Source organism: Cygnus atratus, chromosome 13, assembly GCF_013377495.2.
Source record: "Cygnus atratus isolate AKBS03 ecotype Queensland, Australia chromosome 13, CAtr_DNAZoo_HiC_assembly, whole genome shotgun sequence".
In the NCBI taxonomy this organism is placed as follows: Eukaryota; Metazoa; Chordata; class Aves; order Anseriformes; family Anatidae; genus Cygnus; species Cygnus atratus.
This window is the reverse complement of record NC_066374.1, coordinates 12,280,587-12,306,936: the sequence shown is the minus strand read 5'-3', so window position 1 is coordinate 12,306,936 and position 26,350 is coordinate 12,280,587. Positions and strand designations below refer to the sequence as shown.

The following is a 26,350-nucleotide window of genomic DNA, read 5'->3' as shown; positions in this document are numbered from 1 at the left end:
GGAAGACCTGAAAAATTTTTTTTCCACCTTCAAATGAACTTGGTATTGAGCCACTCCTCTGATCAGACACAGCAGGCACTGCTTTGCAGGATGTAATGGGTTCTCTATTGGCGTCCAGCCCACCACAGCACCAGATCCTCACCACAAACCCATCCCGGAGTCTCCAGAGCTGTAAGCATGAAACAAGGGCTAGACTGACACAGAAATGTGCTGCATTTAGGGACAGCTCATAGGGTTTCCTAAAATGCACAAAAGATGTACATTTCATTTCCATAGGCAGGTCTCCCCAAAGCCACTGCAAAGCTGGACTGACCCTCACACATCTCACTCCCATGGCTGTAAAACCACAGCCATCAATCAAGTGGTTTCCACAATGGCTCTGCAACTCCTCAAAGAAGCTGGTTGGTGCTAACCTTAGGGTTTTTATTTGATTTGGCAGCAAGTGGCCACAGCTGTGAGATTTGCTAAGCCTTGGGAGAACAGGAATGTCAGCACAGGGATAGAGATCTCTTTTATTTGAAATCTTGCCCCCCAAAAAAAAAAAGTAAAATTTTGTTTTTTCTACAGCCCTTGAAATAAATCCTACAACAGCAAAAATATGATAACTAGCAACAGTGGTGCCTAGGGTGATACGCTACTGTATAATCTTATGATGTCATGGTAAATAACTAGTGTCACTTCCTTGTAATGTACTTATTACTTTATCGGGATAAACATTAGAGAATACATCACATTTCTTTATGTTTTTCACTTCCTATTAAACTCCTGGCTGCTTCAGTGAGCCCTCTGCACACAGCTTGACTGCAAACTGGTGATCTGTAACTTTCTACAGTACAATATGATCATTTCTCAAGTCCTGTTCAACTCTACATGTAACTTTTCATGGGCAAAGATGGATGCCATGAGCAAAATGCAGGCACAGGCAAAATTTATCTCAATTTATCCTGGACAGAAAAAGTAACTGAAGATACCTTGCTGAAAGCAAAATATACTGCTTGAATGAATTTACAATAAGTAATATAATAGTGCAGGGAGAGACCATTTACTGTAGGGGAAGAAGGTAATATATGATGTCAGTAATTCACTTTAAAATGATGCTATTAAACAGGTATAAAGGTGATCATCACCTTTTTTTAGGCATTAAAGTTATATTTATAAGCCAGTTGATATGTGACATCTAGAGCCACTTCTAATTTCTTCCAGAAGAAACTATATATGTTTTATGCGATTTATAACTCTGGTAGCTCTCACTGCAATAGTGGATGGCCAAGGCAAGCCCACATGTGAAGGCAAAGTCTACTGTCCTCAGGACCAGGTTATAACTACAGAAAAGCAAAATGTCTTACATAATCCATAGAGGAGATGCTGAGGTAGACCACAAATTAAATCAGTTCTTCTGGCATTAGTTCTCAGGCTGATGCACAGATCCATCCCAGCACTGCAGAAACTGAACAAGAAATGTTGTCAAAGGCATTACAAGCCAGTGATGCCTAGCCAGCAGCATCCTGTTACAAAACTAGGTTACTTTAGCATAGATTTTAAAGGGAATAATTTTACATAATGAGGCATCTATAGACATCTCATACACATTGGCTCCTTGCAGCTTTGGTCTTGTTTTGGAGAAAGCACTTGGTTTGCCTTTTGGTTCCTCAGCCTAAAATCGCTATCCAGCTTACCCTCCACTCCATGTGTCCTGAGAAGTCCCTAGTCCTGGAGAGGACATTTTGACCCCTGTTCCCCATATGTCTACTACGAATTTCTGAATTCTTCTTTTTTGAATGTGGGCATTGGGAATTATACAGAATATCCTTGCACAACTGGTGTAACACTACCCTGTCCCTACAGGGATAAACAAGTGCAGAAATGCTGTGGTCTTGCCAAATCTTCCTATATCCAGTAACGTCTGTGGAGCTGCAGTTCCTGAGGGCAGGTGGTTACCTGGGCTTCTGCTTTGCTTCCCTGAAAAGCTCAGAGGAAAGCTTGGCTATATGCACCCTGGATACTCAAATCCTAGAAGGAAAAAAATAATAAAACAACAAGAACAACAACAACACAGCTATATTACTTTCTAAATCTCATGACTTGTAAGTCAATATCATGATTTCAGAGCAGGAGGATGCCTTGAGGAATGAACCCCCCCTGAAATATAGATCAGCTGGGGGCAGCATTCATCCCACTTGATATTTATCATCATATTACTCCAACCCATATGCATACACACATTCTAAATAGCCATTTTCAAACAATAACTGGGCTAATTAGAGTTCATTTCTGAATGGGGTTTTCCAAGGTAGCTCATTCTGTCAGCCACAGTTGGATCATGGCAGTGCAGCCAGCACACCAGGGGGACACCCAGCACAAGTCTCCTGCTCCACCTCAGCTTTCACTCCTGTCAATATTCTACATTAGAGAAGGCTGAGCAGCATGTGCAGCAGATCCAGACTAGCAACATCAAAATCAGCAGTGTCACTGCATCAGATGGGCAGGGGAAGGGTTTCTTTGGAAGAATCCCTGAATCCCTTGATGAAATGACCACTGTCTCAATGTTTTCCATATTTAAACCCATAGATTCTTTCCCATGCTCGTCAAGAAGAGGCTAGGTTCTGGCCTTGCAGGGCAGAGAGGACTATTAACCTCCAGAGAAGACATTCTAGTTGATCATGGTTTCTGTAAGTCCATTATAAATATTGTTTTACAATTAAACTCTCCCCATCAAAGCAGAAGCATCCTTATTAGATTATTTAGAAAAAACCATAATTACCAGGGTTTAAGTTATTAACATGATGGGCAATTTAAACACTATCTTTGGAGATAATGAAATTGTACTAACTCTGAGATTGAAAAAGAGGGCATGAACACCATGGAAACTGTCACTGACAAAAGCCTGCAGAGATAGTTTGCCTACCTACCTGTTGAAAACACACAGTGCATTCTCTCTCTTAATATAGAAGCAGAAGAAATATCACTCAGGCTGCATGTGATGCTGATGGAGAACAAAAGACCAGTTTCAGGTTCCAGAAGCAGTTTCCTCTGGGTGCTGTGCCAGCTACCTACAGGACTCTGGCAGTGACATCCTGAAGCGTTCTGGGAAAAGAAAGGCAGAATGCAGTCAACAGAAGCTCCAGAACTCGCTGAAGGTAACAGGTCTCTCCAAGCACTTTCCAGAAGTACATTTACTCCTTCAGAAGTCTACTAGAAGGGGAAAAAAAAAACCTACTAGTAGGGAAAAAAAAAAAAAAAGAAAAAAAAAGAAAAAAAAAAGGAAAGTAGATACTTCTGCCTTCCCTCCAGGTATAAAGAAATCAAAGTACCGCCCCCACACCCCTCCTCTGTTCAGCAGCCCTGGGGATCCAGCCAAGCCTTTGACAAACAGAGACAAATACCAGCTGCCATCAGCAGTGACCGTTCTCCAGCAGAGGAGTGGCTGCTAGTGGGGCAATCAGAGAGATTAATAAGGTGTATTTAGCTTTAGGGGCCTAGCAGCAAGATATCAAGGGCTGCTTCGAGGCAGAAGGGGGTTTTCGAGGATGCTGGCATGCCCCAGCACTGGCACAGAGCACAGGGAGATATGCTGCCCCATAACACACCACAACACTTTGAAAAGGCAATGAAAGACATGAAAGTCTTGTTTTCTGGTGACAGAAATACTTCTGTCTTTTAGCTCAGGAGCAGAAATGCTGCATTATAATTATTCATGATTCAGAGCTCTAGATAGCAGATTTGTGCAAAACAGGCTTCATGCCATTAGATACTTTAATGAGGAGGTCAGTGAATGTTGCGTTGAGGGATTTGGGATTTGTACATTAACTGGAGTGGCATGTGTTAGAAGGACATGTGAATTAATGACATTATTTATAACCCATCTCATTATCACACCCAGCTTGATGCCTCAGACAGCCACTAATTCTCTTAACCAATTTCTATTTCTGGATATAAAATTGCTTTGCTTCAGCTGTGATCTGTTAGAAGAATGCTGTTGTTGTTATTGTTTGTTTTTTAATGTAAAAAGCTTCTTTCAAAGAAAGGCTCTGTGACTGTGTGATGTAACTCCCCTGAGTCCAAGTCTCAGATACAAAAATGTCCATGTTGAGTCTGGTAAATGAACAATGAACAAATTTCATGCCTCATTCCCCTGCTTTGCCTTACTTTTGATCTTGAATGTTAGATTGTTGTAATTGTTTTCAGGTCCTTCTGCATGTTACCAAAGTGTATGTCACTATGGAAATACAAAATCCAAATACTGTCCCTTAGATTTTACAATAAATGTGTTCCTCCTTTTATTTCTGTCCCATTCTTTGACACAAATATAAGAAAACACTGCTTGACGAATATTAAAACCTCAGATACGATTAGAGCCTTTTCCCCCACCATCTTGTCTTTCAGCTGAAAGAGGAAACTGAAACCTGATCATTCTTATGTGGAAAATAAGTAAAAACACACTTTTTTGTTATTTAAATGCACAACTATATATCTACACATCTATAAGGGTTTTTAAGGACTTAGCAGCATAAGGAAGAGTTATAAGGAAACCAGACCACTTTCCTAAACTCAAACATCCAATAGCAAAACCCACTCTTTCTGCTTGGTCCTGTCAAGAGAAATCAGTATTTGCAAGGTTTGCTGCCGGGGCCAATAGCTCTGACCTGACTTCAGTTTCTTCCTCCCAGACCTGTACATGATAACTTTCTAGGAAAAGAAGAGCAAGTGTCTGTGCATTTGCTGTGGGCTAATTAATGCTTACCTACAAACCAGAGGGGATTTTTGCTCCTCCGAACTGATTGGGGATAGAGAGGAAAGAACATGCTTGCATTGGAGAATGAGCAAGGCTGTGAGTAGAGAAAGCTGCTTGGTAGTGAATGATGCTTTTTTTGCTCTTGAGAAAATAAACATGGGGAATCAGTTAGACCTGAATATAAATGAAAGTAATGTGATTTATCAGGCACCTAAATTGTTTTAGTGGTGGGTACGGAAATGGATTCATTATGAGTAACAATAAAGACTAACAAAGATCTGTTTCCAGAGGTGCAGAGGAGTGGAAAGAGCCATAATCTTCACCCTTTTGCTTTCCTCCAGGATGAAAGCAGAGCTACTCACTCACAATGACCGCTAAGGTGAGCAGAAACGGGGGGGGGGGGGCAGTTACAGCCCCCTACAGCACCCCACATTCTGGTGGTGCCAAGCTAGCAGCAATGTGGCCAGGACTTCCGCAGTCCCTCTGTGTTCCCCAGTGTGCTCAGATCTGGGCTTGGTCCAAAGCAGAGGAGAGAGCTCCTACGTAGTGGGTGGGGAAGCCTTTTTTGGAAGCCTCTTCCCTGCAGCCTCTGCACACAGGTGTTATGCTTAAATATAGCCTTCATTAGCTGGCAGATCTACTGCCTCACAGCTAATGTTCCATCCCTGCTGTGGCACTGGTAAGGAATTCAGTGCAAAGCTCTGCCTTGAAACCAGCACTGTTTGCCTGCATCTCAGGAATATTGTTTCCTTTATGCATACCTCCTTTGAGTCTACTCAAAGGCTACTCAGGAATAATCACATTATGTGTTGGGAGGGGGTAGGAGTTGATTCCCATCTCTTCCCTTGCCTTGAGACCGCCAGGATAGAGCACGGAGGAGGAAGATTTAACTATGTGTCATGATGTTCTTAGGCTACAATGTCATGGACTAAGAGGACCCCACTCAAAACTGGGCAAAGGACAGCCTTTTGCAAGACCTTGAGAAAGGTTAGCTCCAAGCAAGCTGTTCCAGCCAGCTTCCCCTGAACTGATCCATTGCTGTGAGCTAATCCGTCATGTTAATTCAGCGCAGCAGAACATGAATAGATTGCACTTCATCCTTGCTAAATAACAGGCATTTGCTGGTGACTGTGTAGAGGGAAGCCTTTTATGTGCATTTGTACTCCTCCTCCTCCCCGGCCAGACAGGCCAGGCAGTTTTCTTAGATGACTCAGTGTGCAGCCATGTGACTCTCTCCACGAGTGTAGTATAATGAAGGATGGGATGATAACCATGGGTTTTGCTGCCTCTGATTGCCGAAGAGCCGTTTGTGCTTTTCTTGGGCCCCTGTGAGGTACAGCCTGAGACAGTCCACGGGGCGATAACCAGGATGGAAAGGGTCTAACAGCTTTAAGTATAAAGAGCAGTCAACGGCCAGCAAGGAAGTGCCTTTTGCATAGAGTACCATTGATATTTTGGAAGAATTACCCCTCTTGAACAAGCTGAGTCATAGCTTCATTCATCCTGATGCATGTCCATGCCTGATACCATTAAAGGTTTTTTCCATCTTCACCAAAGCCCAGCTTTGTGGGTTTCTCTCCTCAGGTTTTCCCCATGGTGCAGCTTCCTGTTAAACACCCACTGCAGAGATCAGATCTCTCTCTGCTTTGAAGCCCTCCAAAAGACAGACTTCTCACCCTTTTTGAAGCAGCAATTACCAGCAGAGACACTAATTAGCAAGCCGCTATCTCCAAGAGAGCAGAGAGAAACTCCAGGAGAGAGGTAATTTTACAGGACATAAAGGGCAGGTTTGTTAACAATAATTAAAGCACAAGCAAATACATAACAATATACCTAAAGGTCTGACTTTAGTGGATTATGCAAGGAAAGCAAAGTTAATTATGAAGACAAAAACTCTCCCACTTCCCTCAGGTAAATGCTGGCAAGGAGAAGCTCTCATTCTTTGAAAAAGTCTCAACCACCACTCACTGTTTCTGTTTACAACCTCTCTGCAGCTTTTCCACCCATAATTGTTTCCAGGCCCTGAAGTTGGAATTTTTAAAGCAATCCCTGTGTTTCTGTTTGGGACCTGACTTGTTTGCACACAGCTGTGTAATTCAGCCAGAATTATTTGTACCCATACAAGTCACTCACTTCCAGTTCTAAGAAACCTATCTTCCCTCTTTCCCCATCAGGAGAAGGTCAAATACAGAATCAGCCTTTGCCAAATTTAATACTTTTTGAATTAGGAGATTGCTATCTATAATTACAAATTATTTCAAGGACATTTTAGCACTGACAGCCTGAGCCCTCTGTATGTTGGCCAGATTAACGTCTCTTATGATAAATCACCCTTCTCCCCACAAACCACAGGACAATGCACTAGGAGCCCATCACCCTGTTCTTCCGTGGACATGGTGGCCTGTAACATGGGTCAGCATTCAGTTTCTGGGCAATCTCCCAGCATGCACATCCCCAAAGCAACCACAGTCATTTACTTCCGTCCTGTCAGATGATATCTTGCCATCCCTGGCAAGACCTGCCTGGTCATCCTTGCTGTTTTCAAGATAAACAGATTACAGTCTAAGAGTTTAATCACAGGCAATAACGTCATCTTTATGTGGGTATATGCTGTCTTAGTTTTATACACTCATAACAGTGAAGACATCTTCAGCTAGAGTTTGGGGTATTCTTCTTCAGCTAGAGTATTCTGTATTAATTATGGTAGAAAAATTATCAATGGAAAATGTTTCTACAGAGTTAGTGATAATTTTATTGAGACGCTTACAAAAACACTTTCAAAACCATCACTGAAATATTTAACACCTAGTTTTCATTGACAATATCTAGTTTCTGGTAAATAAAAAATATTCTAGAATTTAAGAATGATTTTTGTAGAACTCTTAGTAAAATGTATCATGAATGTTTCTGAATGGTTCACCAGGGAAAGCCTAACTCTTCCTGGGAAACTACTAAGTATGTAAAAAGAAAAAAAAAAAATACAAACCAGAAGCAGTTGAATTTTCTGGTGAAGTGTCTCAGGGTTACCTGAGATGGATGCAAATCCTGCACAGATAAAGATGTCATGTAAAAATAACGGGTCCCGATGCAGCTTGGCAGCTGTGTGCTTCTCCTCCATGGCACGAGTGGGTTTTGCTCACCCCAGGCAGTAGTTGCTCTCCTACATCTGCCCTGCTGACAGCCCAGGCAAGCATGGGGAAACCATTAATAAAATATCAGGTGGAATAAATGTACCTGAGCAATGCTACTCATTGAAAAAAGCCAATAAGCAGTTCTCGGTCTCTCCCCTCTCCTACTTAAACCAAGATTTTCTAGTTCATGCATGAGGTTGCAGTGGAAGGTTGAACAGATAATTACCTCTATTTCCTCTGCATTATAAAGCATATTTAAAGGGCACTTAGTAAAAGTGGTCACAACCTAAATTAAACTGTAATGTGAAAAGATAATGTTTGGTAGGCTGTTTGGGAAAGCAGTATTGCACAAGGGGGAGCACATAGCCTTTTCCTCCCTTGTGATTTGCACCTGGACTTTTCTGTTTGCTTGTTCTTAGTATCACAGTTTTGCTCTGCTGCTTCCCTCCATTCCTACCAAGCAGCTATGCCTCTCCCAGCACCCATTTCAGAGCATTTCCCTGGCAGGAAGAGAAAGTCTGATCTCTTCTTCCTCAGCTTGAAATTTCTCAGTCTCAGGGGATAAAAACACCACAAGAGTACAGAAGAGCTGAAGAAAACCAAAATAAAAATAAATAAAAACAATAATAATATAAACACATAAAACACACCACTATGTCCTACGCAGTCACACACAAAAGAGCTACAAAGAAGTCACCACAAACCTTTGAGTCTTGCACAACTTTGATTTGATTATAAATAAAACCTATTTAACATTACAACATTGAAAATGACTGACTAAATCAAAACCAGAGAAGATGGGAGAAGCCAAACTTGCAAGGGACAGCTGGCAGATCCCTGGAAAACTGTCACCTAAGTGTGTTTTTTTTTTCCCCAAGAAGAGTCCAAGCCAGCACGAAACACCCTGACTAGTGTGAAACTGGCTTTAATAATTAAACCTGCAAAAAATGAAGATTAAAAATTTATTCTGAACTAAATGAAGCTATTATCAGAACAGTTTTTCCCCATTATACATTTATGATACGTAATACACTAATACAGATGCCTTCTTTTGAGAACACCAAGACTCTTTGCCCCTCTGAGCTCCTTAGAGCTGAGGCATCCTTTTGGAAGCTCACACCTTTGCTGCTTGCTGCCTGGCCTCTCACTTGAACACTGGTGGAGCAATGAACACACACTATTTTGGTAATTCTTTAAACTATAACACCCTCACATTTCAATATGAAGATTAGTTTTCAAAACATTGTCTTTGAAAAAATGTTGAAATTGATTTCATAATTATTTTTTCTCTTTTTCTATAGAGCTTTCAAAGCACAAAATTCCTTGAAAACAGCAGTTTCTGTTGATCATTATAAATTATGGAATATTTAGCATAACCTAGGGGTTGTGCTAAAAATAAAAGTCACAGCGTAAAATCATCGGTCATTCCTCTTAAAGGAATCCAGAAAGAATTGGACATCTGTAAGGCTGAGGAGAAAATACTTTATAGTAACAGCTAAGAAAAACAGGAAAGCAGAAGTCCTCCAATGTGCTGGATTACTTTTAGCAGGGCTCTGCTGGTCAGAAAGAGCTCTCAGTGCTGGGGTGTAAATCCTCCTGCAGACACCCAGGGCGTGTCTTCCTTGCCCACATGGGAGCCTAGTGCCTTTCTCAGCAGAATGCTTTTCCATATTTGCACACCAGATCATGGCTCACTGGGTTATTTCCAATCCCCGTATATTTCAACTTATGAAGTCACAGCAATCATGGTAAGATCAGCCCCACACATTTAAAGTCCTTGCTAGAATCACTGAGTAACAACCGGCACTGAAAGTGGCCACCAGCAGTTAAATGCAGTTAAGAGATGGCAGTGGTTCACTGATGAAATCAGTGGTGTTAAGTTCTGGCAGCCCATCCAGACTGGGAAAGGCTCATTGTATCTCCGCATATCTCCAGCCCCGATTCAGCCTTCATTATTTTGAGTGTGATATTGTGGCTGTCTGGACCCAGTAGATTTTTGTATTTCTCCCTCTTCTGACAAGTTCTAGTAACATGCATTCCTGGCTTTATTTAACACCATGAGTAGCTCTACCAGAAGATGAAAGTAGCTTCAAGTTTTAAAATGTTAAAAAAAAAAGACTTTTTTTTATACTATCCTTCAGTTAATGCATTTGCCAGTGCATATAAATTCAGCACAGTCTGCTTCCCTATAAAAGTTTGATGGAGTTCGGCTGGAAGGCTGACAAGACATTGAATTCCAAATTCAGGAAATGTTCAACTCTATGATGTGTTTATAATTAAATTTATTTCCCTCAAATGCAACTGAGCATCTCCCTGGCTTATTGTGCAAGGCAGCTGTATGTTAAGGATTATGCCTGTGGAATCAAATAGGTTGATGACATGATTTAGGACCTATCTGGAATGATTAATTGAATTAAATATAGCTTACACAATTTGCCTTAATCCTCTGAGGACAGTCTGACCAAATTCGCACCTTTCCTTTACTCTAGAAACCTTTCCTTTACTCTAGAAACCTTATTAAAAGGGAGAGAGAGAAGGAGGAGGAGCGATTGTTCTATATACTTGATTAGAAGCTTCAAATGTTCAATAAATTACTATTCTTTGTAGGGGAAAATCTGGAATATTTATTTTCTCATCCCCTGACTAGTTCACCACTTTCTTTGCTTCTCCATAAATCAGCAGGGTGGCTGCAGACTCAGTGGTGGGGCCCCCCAGTTAAAATGGCCTGATCCTTGCTGCAACGCCTGCATCACCCACAGGCAAAAAGGCAAAAGAAATTAGCTTTGTGCTTCTGGGATTTTTGTGTTGCTCTGCATAACAAATCCCTGCCATAGATTTGCCTTGTTGATGAGAGATGAGATGTGAGCCCAGCCCTGAGCTTGAAGTCAGGTAAAGCTCTGGTCCCCACAGGTTTCCCCACATGGGTGCAGTACCAGGCCCACGTACAGAGCTAGGGAAGCTCTGAAGTCCCTCAGGATGGCCAACTAAGTAACATTCAGCCCCTGTACCTTGCTAACATGGATTTGGATCCTTGTCTCTTCCTTGAACAAGGATGAAAAATTGGGATAAAAGATGCAGGCTGTCTCCACTCCAGAAGGGGTTTTGGTGAGGGCTAGAGGCTTGGACAGAATCGCCCATGGCACTGGTGCTGAGCTGGTGATATAGCACTTACACACATGACACTGTCATTTTGCACATTAGCATTTTGACTTCAAACTAAAAACTGCAGAGACAATTAATAAATGCAATTTAAAATAGGACAAAGGTTTTCTCTCATTAATACTTAAGGGGCTTCTACTTCAATGTGCATTATCCATAAGTTCTTACAAAGCTTTTCCAAAGGACCTTGACATTTTCTAGGACTATACAGAGGCTCACAGCCAGCCCCTAGCTGCATCCTACCTTTACACATCAGGTTCATTTGGCTCCTTCTGGCCATAAAAATGGAGTAATAGTCTGGTGGAGTTAGGAGACCCTCAGGCTACCAGTTTACAACACATAGGGCAGAGGGTCTGACAGACTGGCACTCTGTCACATCATCTGCCTGTGGAGCAGAAAGCAAAAGCAATACTACAACAATATTTTCTGAGCAAACCATCAAGAAGTATATACAGCTGTAGCAGCAGGGGCATGTTGGTATGCAGAAACTCATTCTTGTGCTTGGAATTGGGCCAGGAAACAATATCTAACATCCCTACAGGGGTGGGAAATGGGACTTTAAATCTCAGAATCTTCAGCCAAGCAATTAGATGGACAATAAAATTCAACCCCCCCCCAATAGATAACCAAGGGTTTTTTGTTTGTAGATACCTGCATGTTGCTTTGTAATATCTTTCATTAAAGTAGAAATTAAATGTATTATCTCATCAGTTACAGTCTGAACACATCTGTAAACTGCATCATGTTTTATTAATTATATATTTAATTACTGTAGCCTCAGATACATTATAGGCACATTTATAACTATCTAAAAAAAGGCAAATGTGCCATAAGCAAGTCTTACAGGCATAGCACCTTTTAAAACAACAGCATTGTGTTTAGCAGTTGCAGTACCAATGCTTCAAAGTTTAGTGCCAATGTATCTCTGCTATATATTCTATTAAACACCTAAACATCTATGTGTAGAAAAAGTGATGTTCCGCAAGACCATGAATTATACAGCATTTATATGTAATTTGGCATCAAAATAAATGGCCCCCTTTTGCTTTCACCTCACAGTCAGGATGATCTAGCATAAAGACACTAGGTTTGTTCCAGATTTGTACAGCAAGCAGAATTTTGCCCATTGCTTCTGTAAGGCAGCTAAGTTTCCAGCATTGTATTTTTGTTCTGTGCCAACTAATTTGGATACAACAGATTGAATTTAAAGGTCAAAAAGGCAAGAAAATTGACTGGCTGAAGAAGCTAAAATATTTTTTCAAAACTGATTTAAGAAAATTGAAACAGCTCAGTGAAGCCACGAAGCATTTTATGAAATCTGTATTTCATAGGAAGTAAAATTGAATCTAGGTGCCAGCAACAGCCTATCATTGGTCTTAGCATGTTTGCCTCAAATTTGTGATTTCATCAAAAGCTACTCTTAGTTTGGCAATGCTGTTGACCAAGAAAGAAAAGTAAAACAAACTTCTGTACCTTAAAGTTCAGAAAAAACATTCACCAGAAAGAGCAAAAAAACAAACAACATTCAGGCCCTGACACAAACCTGTTTGAATATTGAATCTGGATCCATACTTCAGTTTCTATAAGGGTCTTTTCTCCAGAATTACAATATTAAAGTCCTGGATTCAAACAGATTGGAAAGAACAGTTTTCTGTTATTACAGCCCAACCACGTACATAGCATTTCTCAATAATGCAACACTTCTCTTTCCACCAAGACAAGGTGAGAGAACATTCATATTTCTATTAAAATAGAAATTCTGAAGAAAAGAAAAAAAAAAAAAAGGTTTTCTAACCTGTGGTGATACAAGTATAATTACTACCTCCACATTACAGGCAATGAAAGCAGAGTTTGGAGCAAATTTCCTTTTTGATGTGGCTTCCACAGCAAGCCACGTGCTTTGACCAGGAGTCCCAGCAACATAAACAAGGTTTCTGAGGGACAGAGGAAGTGGGCTGTTGAGTAAGACTAAAGCCACTGCACATGGACTGGGTTAATTAGCGCTTATTGATGCTTTGTGGCATACAAAGCCATACGTTTAGTTAGGAGTAAATGAGCTATTCCATTCACAAGGTGACAAGGCTCCGAGTGTAGAAGCTGACTCCTAAGCTGAGTTGTTCATCCTGGTGACTGAGCAAGAGGAATGGCAGCCAGTCCACAAGTCCTGCAGTTTTTCCAAAAACAAGTTACTGCATCAGCCCTGAAGTGCACGTTGTTCCCCTATTGTCTCATGTGGGCACTCTCTCAGTGTAGGATTAGAAAGATGCTCTCCCCACAACACTTCTCAAACTCTCACTCCAACCAAGCTGAGCAGGACACTGCTGGCCCCCTATGCAGCTCAGCACAATGATGATCCCCTCACCTTGCACATCTGCACAAGCCAAATGCAGGTCCAGGTCCAAGGCCAGGTGTTCACCCTAGTGCTGACAGACAAGGTGCCACCATGCCACTCAGTCTTGAAGGTGTTATTTGCATGGAAAATTCCTCCTGGGTTCAGTCTTTTGAAGCTCCTCTGCCCTGAACAGTCCCCTCAGGCTGAGGGTGCTGCGTAGCACTCAGCTCTCAGATGCCCGTGCTGAGCAGGGTGCAGAAGCCCATGAGAGGAGAGCGCCATCAGAGTGCACTGGGCAACACGACGTGACTCTAAATGACAGATTTGCAGAATCACAGAAAACACCTCACAGGTCCAGCAAACATATTTTCTTGCCTCAGGCAGGATCAGCTGAACCCCAGGCTGTGAGATGTGTCTCATTTGTCCTTAATCACCTCCTCAGAGTATTCAAGTACTTCAGTATATTGCCCACTAGGAAATTTTGCTGGGTATCTGATGATCTTCCCTGCTGCAGAACAAACCTAGCATTTCATACCTGACCTGCAGGTTGCTGCCTTCACTGCTGGTGCCACGTGTGCTCCTGGAAAGCAGAAACAGACCCCACATCACCAGCATCCCCCTGCCAAATCTCTGACAGCAGGATGGCAGCTCCGTCACAGACAGTAGAGGAAGATGAGGGGCTGTGCTGCTTGAAAGAAATGCCCAAGAGCACAACATGCAAACCGCCACAGACAGGGCCATTTCTGATCTTGAGGTGGGGGAACAGAGTTAATTGCTAGTCACTTTATGAATTTGTATTTAACATGGATTTACGGAAGGCCTGCTCACATGGTCATTTGTGCTAATGCAATCTAAAAATACTGGTGCTACTACCAGGAGCCATGCAATACCACCGCTGCACATTCATGCACCAGATGCTAGCACGTCATCCATCCATTTCATCACCCACACAAGCATCCATGCCAGGCAGGATTGCCAGGCCAGAATAATGCCAGACTTTGCTGGCCATCTGCTAACCTGTTTCACAGTCCCACAGTTAATCAATCTGTTCTGTGTGAATCTCACTTATATTGAAGTCTTGCAGCCGACGGTTTTTCTGCAGTTTGGTAGTATATACACATCTGCTCTTGTTCAAACAGCCATAACACAGGTGGAGAGCAAGGAAATTTTACACCTAACAGCAAAAAAAAATATTTTAAAAAATAAAATAAAATCTGGCTTCACTGACAGCTCAATAGATGTTATTCAGGAAAAGACCACCTAGGTCTTAGAGCCTAACCTGCTATATGCGGATGAAAGTAGTCCTAAATGTATTGGACACATCAGCATCTATATTGAGCTTATTTGAGGCAACCCTTTTGCAGGTTATGCTCACAAGATGCAGGTAATTTTATTTATTTATTTAAAATCAAGGACGAACACATCTATATACAGTTGTTGAACACCAGCACATGCTGCTAAGACATACCACTGAACAGAAGGAGTGCGTTTGTCAAAAAAGACTCAGAATAACTGTGCTCCTTCCCTGAGTATTTTTATTGTATTTAAAGCCTCATTCATTTGAAAGCTGCTTACTAGACATGTTTTAAATGATGCACCCTGGGGCACTTCACAGGCCTTGGTGCTGGCATCAGCCCCATGCACATCCCCACAGTGAGCCTGCATACGTACCAGAACTCCCAGTGTCAAAGGATAAAGATTTTATAAGGCCTTCATGCATTATTATTTTTATTTTTATTTTTTAGTGACTGGCCATAGACTAAAACTGTTACAGAAGTTTCTAACGTCAAGCACAGAGAAGACTATGGTACGAAGCCTCCCCCACAGTGGAGGCTTTCCTGAGGAAGGGTACATGACAGGATAAAAGTGACAGACTCAGTATGCACAAATACAGGGGACAGATGGACATCTCAGCCCCTTTCCCAAAGTCTACTTTCCTCCTGCACTGATTCACACTCTTTCTAATGCAATATCCTCAGTCCAGCATCCAGCTCGATGGTCTGTAGACAGGATCTGGCCCAGTGCCCTGCGGAGGAGGTACTTCAGTGGCTTTTGTCTATGGGCATGGAAGTGGGGCCTTTGGCATTTTTCCTGCATGCGTGTCTGTTGGCATCTGATGCTGACACCAGCCCAAAATGCTGCAGCAGCTCTAGGTAGGTCCCAGGTCCTAAAAGGACTGAATCCACAAGCACAGCTAGCTGAAGCACTGTGTTACAGCCATGGCACCCCAAGCTCCATCCTGGCAGAACTCAGCAAATATCCACTGAGAAATTTTAGTCTCCCAGCTTTCACGTCTCACCAGCTGATGAATGGTACCATGGATCTGAATTCAAGGTGGGAATTTCCATCTCATTTCCATCATTAACATCCTATGAGAACTACTTTGTCCTTGGGGGCAACATGCATTATGCATGGCAAGAATTTCTCCATCTTCCAGAATGCATTATCGCTCTTGATAAGGGCTTTCCAAGTCACCAGTCTCATTTGAAAGGAAAGTGAGCTTACCCATGAATGCCACACACTATAGCTCCAAATGCTCCTAGCAGAGCTGGAGCCTCTCCCCTCAAACTGCCTGTCCCATGCCCGTTTCTGCTGTATGCAATGAGCATCTACATGGAACTGCAAAAGCAAGGCAAAGGGAGGCTGCAAATGGATCTACAAAGGTCTTTTGGGGTTCCCTGAATCTAGCTTGGTGTCAGTAAGATTAAATTTAGCATATTACTTAATTTCCTTGTAATGGAAAGCAGGATAGCAGAATATTTAGGCATGAGGGGTATAAACACAGAGAAAACCAACCAATACTTTGCAGAGCATGCTATGTAAGTATATAAAAAATATATTAAAGCAAAAACTATTACCCTCTTTCACCTGCATTGCAATAGCAAATTTCCTATTTCATTAATGAAATGTGCAAGCACAGCATGAAGTCTGACCTCAGACTCAAGGGGGTTATCTTTACAACTTGTAGAATGAGGCACAAATACCTCCCAGAGACACAAAGCAAGACAACCCACCAAATCCAGCAGTTGGCTGCTCTTAATGAACAGGCATAACATTGATGTTCATCGATGTTTCCAAAAAGGCCACTCCAAGTACAGCTTTGTTCCGATTGTCTTCTAATCCCCCCACATCAAATGCCAAAAATATTTATGCCTGCTGTATTGCATTATAAATTTATATTTCTGAAAAGTAATGAGTTATGACATTACACCAGGCATGACAATTGAACCTCAGGGCCTAGGCCTGTTGAAGCTGTTCTGTAGCTCTCTTAAGCTTAGGAGCTACAGTAACCTCCAGATGGCATTAGGGATGTTAAAAATAAAGAAAAAAAATACATCCAAACCTATAGATTGACTTTTCACCAAGGGAGATGTCTAATTATACATCCACTTTTCTTTACCCTGCAACTTATTGGAAGCAATAATTTTAAATAAATAAAGGGTGTCCGTGAGGTTCAGTTTTCTTCTCTATCAGCTGTGCAACATGGACAAGTAAAGAGTAAGGCCTTACTCAGTCATAACTGTGGATGTTGTGCCCCAAAGTTGCATTCTGATACTTTAGTCTCATTAAACGAGATTCCCTTATTTTTTTCGGGGGGGGGGGGGGGGGGGGGGGGGGGGGGGGGTTTCTAATTGCAGCATATAAACATTCTTAATTTTTCATTCCTGCTCCTGACATTTTATTTGAAGTGATCCTGAGTATAGTACCAAGACACGTATCAGAAATGACCTTCAAGCTTGAGAGAAAATCATTTCATTTTAGAAGCCGTCGATAAGCAATAGGCAGAAGCCTTGTACATTTAATTGCATCTATCAAACATTTTCCCTTAAGAACTTGCTGACCTTCTTGGCAGAAGCCATTCAACAGCACACCATTTCTACTCAATGCCTTTATCTAAGAGATGGGATAGCTACCAAGTCATATCTGCACCTAGAATTTAGGTCAGCTATCAACAGCAACAGATTACAGAACTCAAACGATCTCTTCTCTCTGCTTGATGAGAAGAATGTATAGCAGTGGCCTTTCAGTACCTTGTAGTCAGGGCACCCTCATCTCAGCTGTGCTCCTGCATTACAAAACTCATTTTAGGAGCACAATGATTTAAGGGAAAGACTCTTTAGCAACCTGTAAATCCACCCAATAATAGTTGCATTCTGGTTTTGCTAGCAGGAAAACAGCTGATCAGATAATTTGCAGTGAATATTCAGAGGCACTTTTCATGTTTTTACAGATGTGAAAGTAGGATCAGACCTGGAACAGAACTGGTCGCAGTGAATTCCACAATCACAATTTATAGGAAACTTTTTCCAATATGCACATGACAGGAGGAAAGGCAGAAATTTTGAGTGGCAGCCTCTTCAGTAATACAGTTTTTTGATTGCACAATACAAGAATTACAAATTGAGATTTTTGGAAAGCAGATGATAAATTCAGAGAAGTAAGTGTTTTCAAATTATCTGAAGCACTAAGAACACATCCTATGCATGAATTACCATTTTCGGAGAATGAAATGATCACATTTCCAGAATTAATTTAGTAGCAACAAGCTTAACAGAAGGTAAACAGTTGCAAGTATGCTCCTGTATTTTTTTTCATAGCATGGCCACATTTTGTGCTAGAATTGTTTTTGCATTCTCAGTAGTAGTCGGCTTTGAGACATTACAGCTAGTTACGTATGCTGAAGATGCACAGCTCTCAGATATCCTTGTCACAGAGAGGTAACTTGCAGATGTCCACAAGCCCTGAGCAGATGGTGCACTGGAGAATTTCTGAATACAGAAGGGCTGTGCAGAGTTAAAAGGAATTTTTATGAGCCCACGAAGAAATAGCTGCAAGGACAATTAATTTCTAACTATCAGACATTTCAGCATAAATCGAACAAGCCCTCTGTTGTGGTTCAGCACTTTGGGATAGAGGAAAGACTTTAAGCATGAAAGGGAAGCAGCGCCTCAACAACACCAGGACAGAACTGAACTGGGACATCTTTTCCTGAGCTCAAGCCCTTGCTGCTGTTCTCCCTAGGCCCCTGCTTGAGATGATCTGTCCCTCAGGGAGTCTCTTATGCAAGAAAATGATACTTTCTCTTCTGGCTTGCAAGTCTACAAGGTGAATCAATGAAGAATTTTATCCAAAATTACTCTCAGAAAAGGCATTTATTAATAAAAGTATTATTTCCTTATTGGAATTTACCTTTGCATATTTATAAGCTATAAGAATGTTGCAAGTAGGAAATCTACAGCTATAATTCTTTCCACAAAGGAGTACTTCATGTACAATAGGGATTTATGAGCACGGAAAATGTATTGAGGAAAAAATCAATCTACTTCTCATTAAAAAAAATAAGATCAAAACTTTCAAGAAAATCAATATAGCTGAGCTAGATTTCCTCCAGACTTTGAAATGAAATTTCACTTGCACAACAAAATAAATTTTCTTTCTTTCTAGTCTACCATTTTTTATGATTTTCAGCAGTGCTGCTAAGTGGAATTTGATAAGTTAAAACTGACAAAAGAAAAGACTGTAAGAAACACATTGCAAACATGCAAATGCACAAAGAATTCAGGGTTTTATATAGTATAAATTTTGGAGTAGAGGTACTTAAATCTTGAAGGATACACTGTTCCTCTAGAACAGTAAGAAAATATATTCTATATTGTGAGATCATGCAGATTTGTTACTATCCCACTTATGCCATTCTGCACCTCCAATATGGTGGTGGTTTGTTTTTTTTTAAGCTTTTCTGTTTAAAGCTGAAAGTAAATGCATATTATACAAAATGTAAATAAGATATCACTTGCCAATTCTCTATCCTATGCTGTATTCTTCAGAGTATTCACAAATACTAATGATTACAGTGCCTTTTTATCTGAAAGCTAGGTATGAGTTTCACTCAGTGTTGAAATACATAATTTCAATTGTTCATTGGCAATAAAAAGTTTTCACGAAGACTGAGATAAAGCAGGAAGACATTTTTGAAAATTCATAAAAAGCCTCATCTTTTTTTTTCCCTCCATCAGCTGTATCCTTAGAGACTTTTTTCTGCCTAATTCTGAATTGCTAAGTGAGACTGTAAAACAGTTCTTTGCTAAAAAGACAATCACCTCCTGCACAACCCCCTCGCTGCCAGCCACTGTTGCCCCAGGTCAGCACTCTTCCACCTGCACCATCCCTCCTCCATCTGTGTCTAATTAAAAGCATCCACCTAAGCTGAAGCATTTTAAAGAGAAGGTCCTGATCCCAGGATAAAGACATTTTCCCTCTGCATTTCTCTGTGAAGCTGGTGAACATCTGATTGTGTGTGCATTGGAAGTGCTAGGGCAATGCTGGCTGTAGAACAGCTGCAGGTGGAGACTAAACCCTCCCTTTTGGGGTTAGCATAAAAGGGATGAAACCAAGATACCTTCCTGTTTGGGCTGTTTATTATTATTATTATTTTTTTTTACTACTGAAAAAAACAGTTTTATTATTAAAATATTCGATCACATTTGTAAATGAAGTTTCAAACATTGTCTGTCTAGTCAGCTCAGAACACTGTATATGAAGTGCAGATATTCCCTACAAAACTTTCAGATTTTAGCTAATTATATTGTTAATCAAGAGCATGACTGCATTTTGATTGCATTCAGTTATCTCATCTCTGTCTTTTAAAAACACTACAGAAAGGATTCAAAACAAAAGCTTCACATCTCTCTCAGCTGCTCTTTATGCACATCTAATTAATTTCAGGATTATTAAAACTCAATACAATAAGAAAATGGTCAATACAATAATTAGATAAATGAGCTTATGCACAAGTTCTGAAATAATCAAATCAAACAAGCTTCATCAAATATTCCTCATAAGTGAGGGAACAAATACATTTCAATGCCTGTTTTAAAATCCCCTGATGATGTTAAGATAGCCCCGTCTAATCTTCCAGAGAACAACAGTGGTGTCTCCTACTGCATGTGATGTATTATCTATACCCTTAGAGATATATTCTCTGAGTTTCAAATACCTTTCCACATCAAATGCTTTTTGAAAATCTAAGTAGTGAGAAATGGCTATTCCCTCTCCAAGGCAACTTGGCATCTGCAGATCAAAGGAGCTAAACAAACATTTCCTGTCTGCAAACCTAACAAGAGAATCTTTCCAGTAGCAGTGATTCACCACATAATCACCACGTGTTCCTTATCTTTCAGCAGCTTTAGATTTTTTATTCATGAGCAAAATGGACATTATTTGAAGTAAGACATTATTCCTGTCTTAATCATGTTATGTTTAGAGCCTGTCATGAGAGATTATTGAAATCCTTATGAAATGCAGTCATGAGAATAACTGGGAAGGTTATTTTTTTAAGCTACATAGGGTATTCCTGGACAACTTCTCAGAGCATATCTACTCAGCAGTAGAACTGTCTCCTACAGTTCTTTCAGTAGTTTAATTGCAGCTTTGAAAACAAGAAATCCAACCTTTTGAATAGGCGTGCTTTGGTTTCCTGCAGAATGGTGACCAATTCACTGTGCTATTTTTCTTCCCACAAAACACAGGGGTGACTTGGAGAGAGGCTCAGTGGTTAATGCCATGTTAGCTCATACACTGCAATTATGGGAAGTCCTCACGGGACATCAGCTGTATTAATTTATTAGTAGTGGAGGGAAATCAGTATGTTGTTACTGCTTCCTGTGTCTGAGCTCGTCTACTTACCACTTCAGCCTTTATCTGCCAATAAAGGCATTTCCCTGGTACTGTTTTACGAGCAAACCTTCCCAATAGAGATGCCGTTTGTTCAAGCATCAACCGATAAAATCATACCTCTTACTAGAGAAATTACTTTCTGGTGACCATTTTAAGACTAGAGTTCATGCCAGCATACTATAAATTGGTTTCATACCCCTAATCTACAGAGCCCTGACAACAAAATCATTACACACAAGTTATAGGCATTGAGACGTGCTCTCCAGAGTGACAGTCCAGCTACCTGCCTGCTGCTGCTCCAATTCAGATCATTAATATTTTTGCCACTCTCTTCAGCACAAATTTAGATTTAGATCCCACATTTGTGTAGGTAGCTACTTTTATTATCCCATTCATCAAAAGCTTGGGAGAATTCGTCAGCATGACTGACAAAAATGCTCAAAAAAGTCCTTTTTCCAATCTTTTGCAATCCACGACAGGTATAAGAGAATTCCCTGTAGAAGAAGAGCATGTTATAATTCAAATTAAACCTAAGCATAAATCGGAATTTTTAATTTAGAGCCCATTATATGACGTCATATAATACATGACATTCTGGGTGAAGGATAGGAGGGTGTTTAAGGTTAGATCATGCAACCTCCTTTTCTTGCTATGAAGATTTTTCTGCTGCTCAAGTGCCATGGGACAAAGATGTCCTGGCTACTGCTCTGTGGGGCTTCCCATCAGTTACACTGCAGTGCAGAAACTGCTCATACTATGAAATCCAGTGAATAGACATCCAGAGATGCAACTCCCACTTAAATCCAACTCAAGAGTCTCTATGCCCTTCTACTTCTCTCCCATCCACCCCACCATGTATTTAAAGGTCAGACTTCTCATCACCAAGGCATACTGTGGGCTTTAGCATGAAACCACCTCTGTTCATTCACCAAATGCCAGAGAAACACAGGGCTTAGTCCTGACCCAGGAAGAAAACAGTTGGAGAACCCTCACTATACCTCCAGACTGCCCACCCCACACACACACCAATCACTCTAGCAAATAAATAAATCCCACAAAATAACCTATTAATGCCTTGCATTTTTCCTTCTCAGCATTTTTACATTAATTACAAAACTATATTAACATTTAAAAGAGAAGGTGATCAGATATGTCACCTTGGTAGCCAGGGAACCTTCAAAAGCAAAGGCTCAGTTCAGCAGGTGGCAGCCGGGCTGCTACCTAGGGTGCAGGGCTGCTGTCTCATATGAAGGTATTTCGTAGCATTCTGCAATATGATTTTTTTTTTTAAGTGGGGGAGGGGGAAAGGTCAACATCACGAATACCTGGTGCTTCAAGGGCCTGTAAGTATTTCAGTTCTCCACAGAAAGAGCTGCACAACATTCAGAATGGCTTTGTTAGATGAGTATATTATTTCCCCGTGTCCCTGTAGCTGTGGAGTCTCCCAAAAAGAAGCTGGGACTGTTTCTGGAGGAAAGAGTGCTCACAGTCCTCAGAAGCACCAATACAAATCCCACAGTGTCTGAATTTTCTTGTCCTCGTGTTGTTTCTGTCTGAAAATAGGATTTTCTAGTGACAAGCTCCCAGCAACAGCCTAGGGAGTTGAATCAATTCATACATATATATATATATATATATGTATATAAATGGTTCTGCAGAAACATGTGGAAAGTCAAAATGACACCACTGTGGTAAAATCATAACGTATTGGTTTAATGCAGCTCTAGCTATTTGCAGAGGCAGCAGGGGCTAGCTTCAATATGAAATACATATTCAGTATCCCCTAGAAGCAATTTTAAATCCTCTGCACCAAGCGCTCTGCTCCCTCATGGGAACAGCAGCACAGTTCTGTTCAGATATTTCCTCAGGTCCCAGGTCAGCTCCAGTCCTGCAGACCAGCAGTAGCACAACTAAAGAACAGCAAATACAAGGTCAAAGTCACACAGACAGGGAGCTGCAGAGTCCCAGATTGCTGCAGAGCAAGTGTTCCTGGTACATGCTTCTGCATTTCCACTCCTGATCCAAATCTCAAGGGAGACAAGCATTTTCTGACAGCACCATCTAAGATGGTATGTCAAGAAAATCCATGCCCTAATTATCCAGTGTGCCTGGCACAGTAAACAAGACAACCTCTCCCAAAATTATTTATTTTTAAGCTATTTCTTTCCCTCTCCAGTTAGGCACTCTGGCTAACTTTGTCTAGCAGTTGCATCTCATTTGTTTAATAATGATGGGGAATATTTGTAGATGGTAACAACACACAATGCTTTGACATATATTAGGTATTAGGTAATAGGAGATGGGACAGAGGGGGATGGCACTGATCAGAAGAAACAGATTTTCAGGGAGAAAACATGGTCCATCACGTTGTCTTCAATTTCTAGCACCTTATGAATTAGAGCACAAGTGCCAGAAAAAAAAAAAAGATAAATCAGTGTCAGTGCAGTGGGAAGTACAGCAACCCTCACATGGCTGCACTAGCAAAGCCTCATCCACTTCTGAGCTGTCACTAACATTGCGTTCATCCTTGATGGATGATATTCTGACAAAGCATTTTGCTCATTGTCATGACCTGAAGAGGAGAGCTCAGCTCACTGGAGAGCTTACAATTAAGATGCTTGGGCAAGGAAACTGCAGATGCCTAGACTTTCAGAGAGGATATCTCAAAGAGCAGAAGCAAAAACAAACCAAAAACCCCCCACCATTCATCGCTGCAATTTCCAGAAGCTTGCCAGACATCTCCATTTGGGTGCAAGGTGACAATTCTGAATTAGTGCACAGGCAAGAAAACCCATGCCCTTCCAGGAGACCCTCTGTGGGCCAGTCTGGATGAACTCATAGACCCTGAAAGCCCACAGTGCCCCCCCACACCCTGCACATCCTCCTTACCAATGTGTTTTGGGACTGGGACCATTTGTCATTCATGAGGTTTTGTAAACCATGTTTGAAAATATATCTGGGGGGGAAAAAAAAAAGAAAAGACTGTTCCTCATGCAAATATCTGCAAAATTCATAGAGTCACAGAATAAATTAAGGGGGAAGGTGCCTCAAAGCCCTTCTCCACATCTTCAAGGTTAGCCTGGGGCCTCCTTCCTTATGGCTCCCTTCTTCAGATAGTTAGTAGTTAGACATTACAACTTGCTGCTTCATCTCATCTCCAGGGTGAACAGCTTCTTCAACCCTCTCCACGCATCCCACACTCCAGCCCCAGCCAGCTGGGGATAAAAGTCTCAATAAAAAAACAAACAAAGGAAGGAGAAAAAACAAACAAAAAAAACCACAAACCAACCATGTAGGAAATTCAGAATAAAAATGCTTGCTAACTCTCATATCTCCAACTTATATCGTTAAAGTTTCAACTTCTTAAATATATTCCATATTCTCAGCCTTTCTCCGAGTTTATATACTTGGCTATAACTTGGGGCAAAAAAAAAGAAAAGCAAACAAAACAAGCCTTTAAGGATGAACAAACCAAGGCAAAATTTTAACACAGTTATTCAACCTCAGGCTCCCAGCATTTTCAGAAAGTGCAAATTTTCTCATGCTAATCCTTCTCATTCATATTAATGCATGGGAGATCAGAATTAGCCTGATCAAAATGGATGCACAGTGTTGGGGGTTTATTTATTTAAAATAATGTTTATCGTCAGAATGCAACATTAAGAGAACACTAATGCTGTGAAGGCAGCAAGGCTTGCTAAATTGCTTTGAGGATACTTAAACGAGACTTAGGACAACCTTATCCAGAATACCTCAGAAGTTAATCAAGTACATTATAGGAATTATAGAGCAGGGAATTATGAGGCATACTGGACACATGGTAAAATGATTATCTTTGAGTGATTTGGTAGAGTAGTATTAATCCAGAAAGGAACAAAGTCATGTTAAAAATGCCCAGTTAGAGAACACAAATATCTCAAGATTCAGCCTAAAGTTTTAGCGTCACTATGTCTGAAGAATGAAAACAAAGACAGTTAGCTCATTATTCTCTTCAAAGCCTATCATAAAAAAAAAAAAACATAAAATCATTTAAAGATGCACCTAAAATCACTTCTGCAAAGATAATGTATTTCTGGAAAATGTATTTTTGGAAAATTGATGCCAATATATTAGCTCAGAGTAGATGCAGGAGATAAGAGTAAACTGAATCTTTCCTCACGCAATAGCTCATGTGAACAAAAGCAGCCTGGCAACCTCATGCATTTGAAATGGATATTATTTTTATTCTTGTGGATTACATGGTGCTTGAAACCTAGTGTTAAGAGGGTAAGATAGATGAAAATAATTTGGTGGATACTACCATCCCTTCCCCCCTACCCACCCCCTGAAAGGATTTTAAAGCTTGCAAAGTTGATTACATTCTTTCAAATGTGCTTTAGTTTTTCCTTTTAGTATGTTATTTATTTTCATTTCCACTGCTACCGGACAGAGATCCATCCCATGTTTAAGCCCAAATCCAGCTGTTTATATAAGGAGTTGGAAATGAGAACTACAAAATGCTGTCTGCCCGAAAGGGCAGCCATGACTGAAACAGTTCAGACTGTTTTAATATTATTTCAATATATATGTATTTAGTAGTACTTCAGTATTATTGGGAATCACACAGTCCATCTTCAGGGTTTACATCTCTTTACGCCCATCATCTCATCTGATTTGCCTGTAATTCAGAGTTATCCTAGAAAACATACACCTCTTAAATAAGAATGTTTCCATTCTTCTCATTGATAAACTTGATCTTTTGAAGCTTTGAGAATCTCAGCTACCATCTGAATGAAGCTTCACTCATTATTCCAGCTCATTGCTGCAATGTTCTCAAGTAACGAAGCACAGCACATAATCTGGATGATCATTTAGCTCCAGAGGACAAAAAGGCAGAATTAAATAATAGCAGAACTTGCACTCCTGTCAGAAAGATATTTTTATGAGCCATTCTGAAGAATGGATTTTTTTCCAGACTTTAATTTGCCATCCCTTAGGAATCTACACATCTAAGTCTGGACAATCACAAGAACAAAAGTCACTGAATTCAATGAGCCAAAAATAAAGATTTTTCTTTTCTTTTAACCCCCTGCAGGATAGGTGGTACTTTGCACTACACCTGGTGTTCACTTCAGCTAGTCTGCAAAGGCAATCCCACAAGGGCTTCCTCCTCCTTGCTCCAGTGCAGAGGGACATGGTCCCTGCCTAAATCAAGTTCATGCTTCATTAAAACTAGTTATACCAGCCCTGCACAGCAGGGCAGTGCCAAGGCCAGGAAGGTTGCAATGAAGGTAGAAACTAAGAGCTCCCTGAAGCAACCCAAAGCAGGCAGATGTCAGG

At 40.8% G+C, this 26,350-nt stretch overlaps 1 long non-coding RNA gene across 1 annotated transcript in view; it reads right to left on the bottom strand.

Moving 5' to 3' along the window:
• Positions 1-385: 385 nt before the first annotated feature.
• The window catches only part of LOC118245509 (uncharacterized), a 47,071-nt gene continuing 21,106 nt past the window's right edge, over positions 386-26,350 (bottom strand). The window contains exons 2-3 of the long non-coding RNA XR_004777873.2: positions 2,910-3,084; positions 386-2,010 (exon numbers count right to left, since the gene is read on the bottom strand). This is a non-coding gene — a long non-coding RNA (uncharacterized LOC118245509). The remainder of the gene's footprint in view (positions 2,011-2,909; positions 3,085-26,350) is intronic.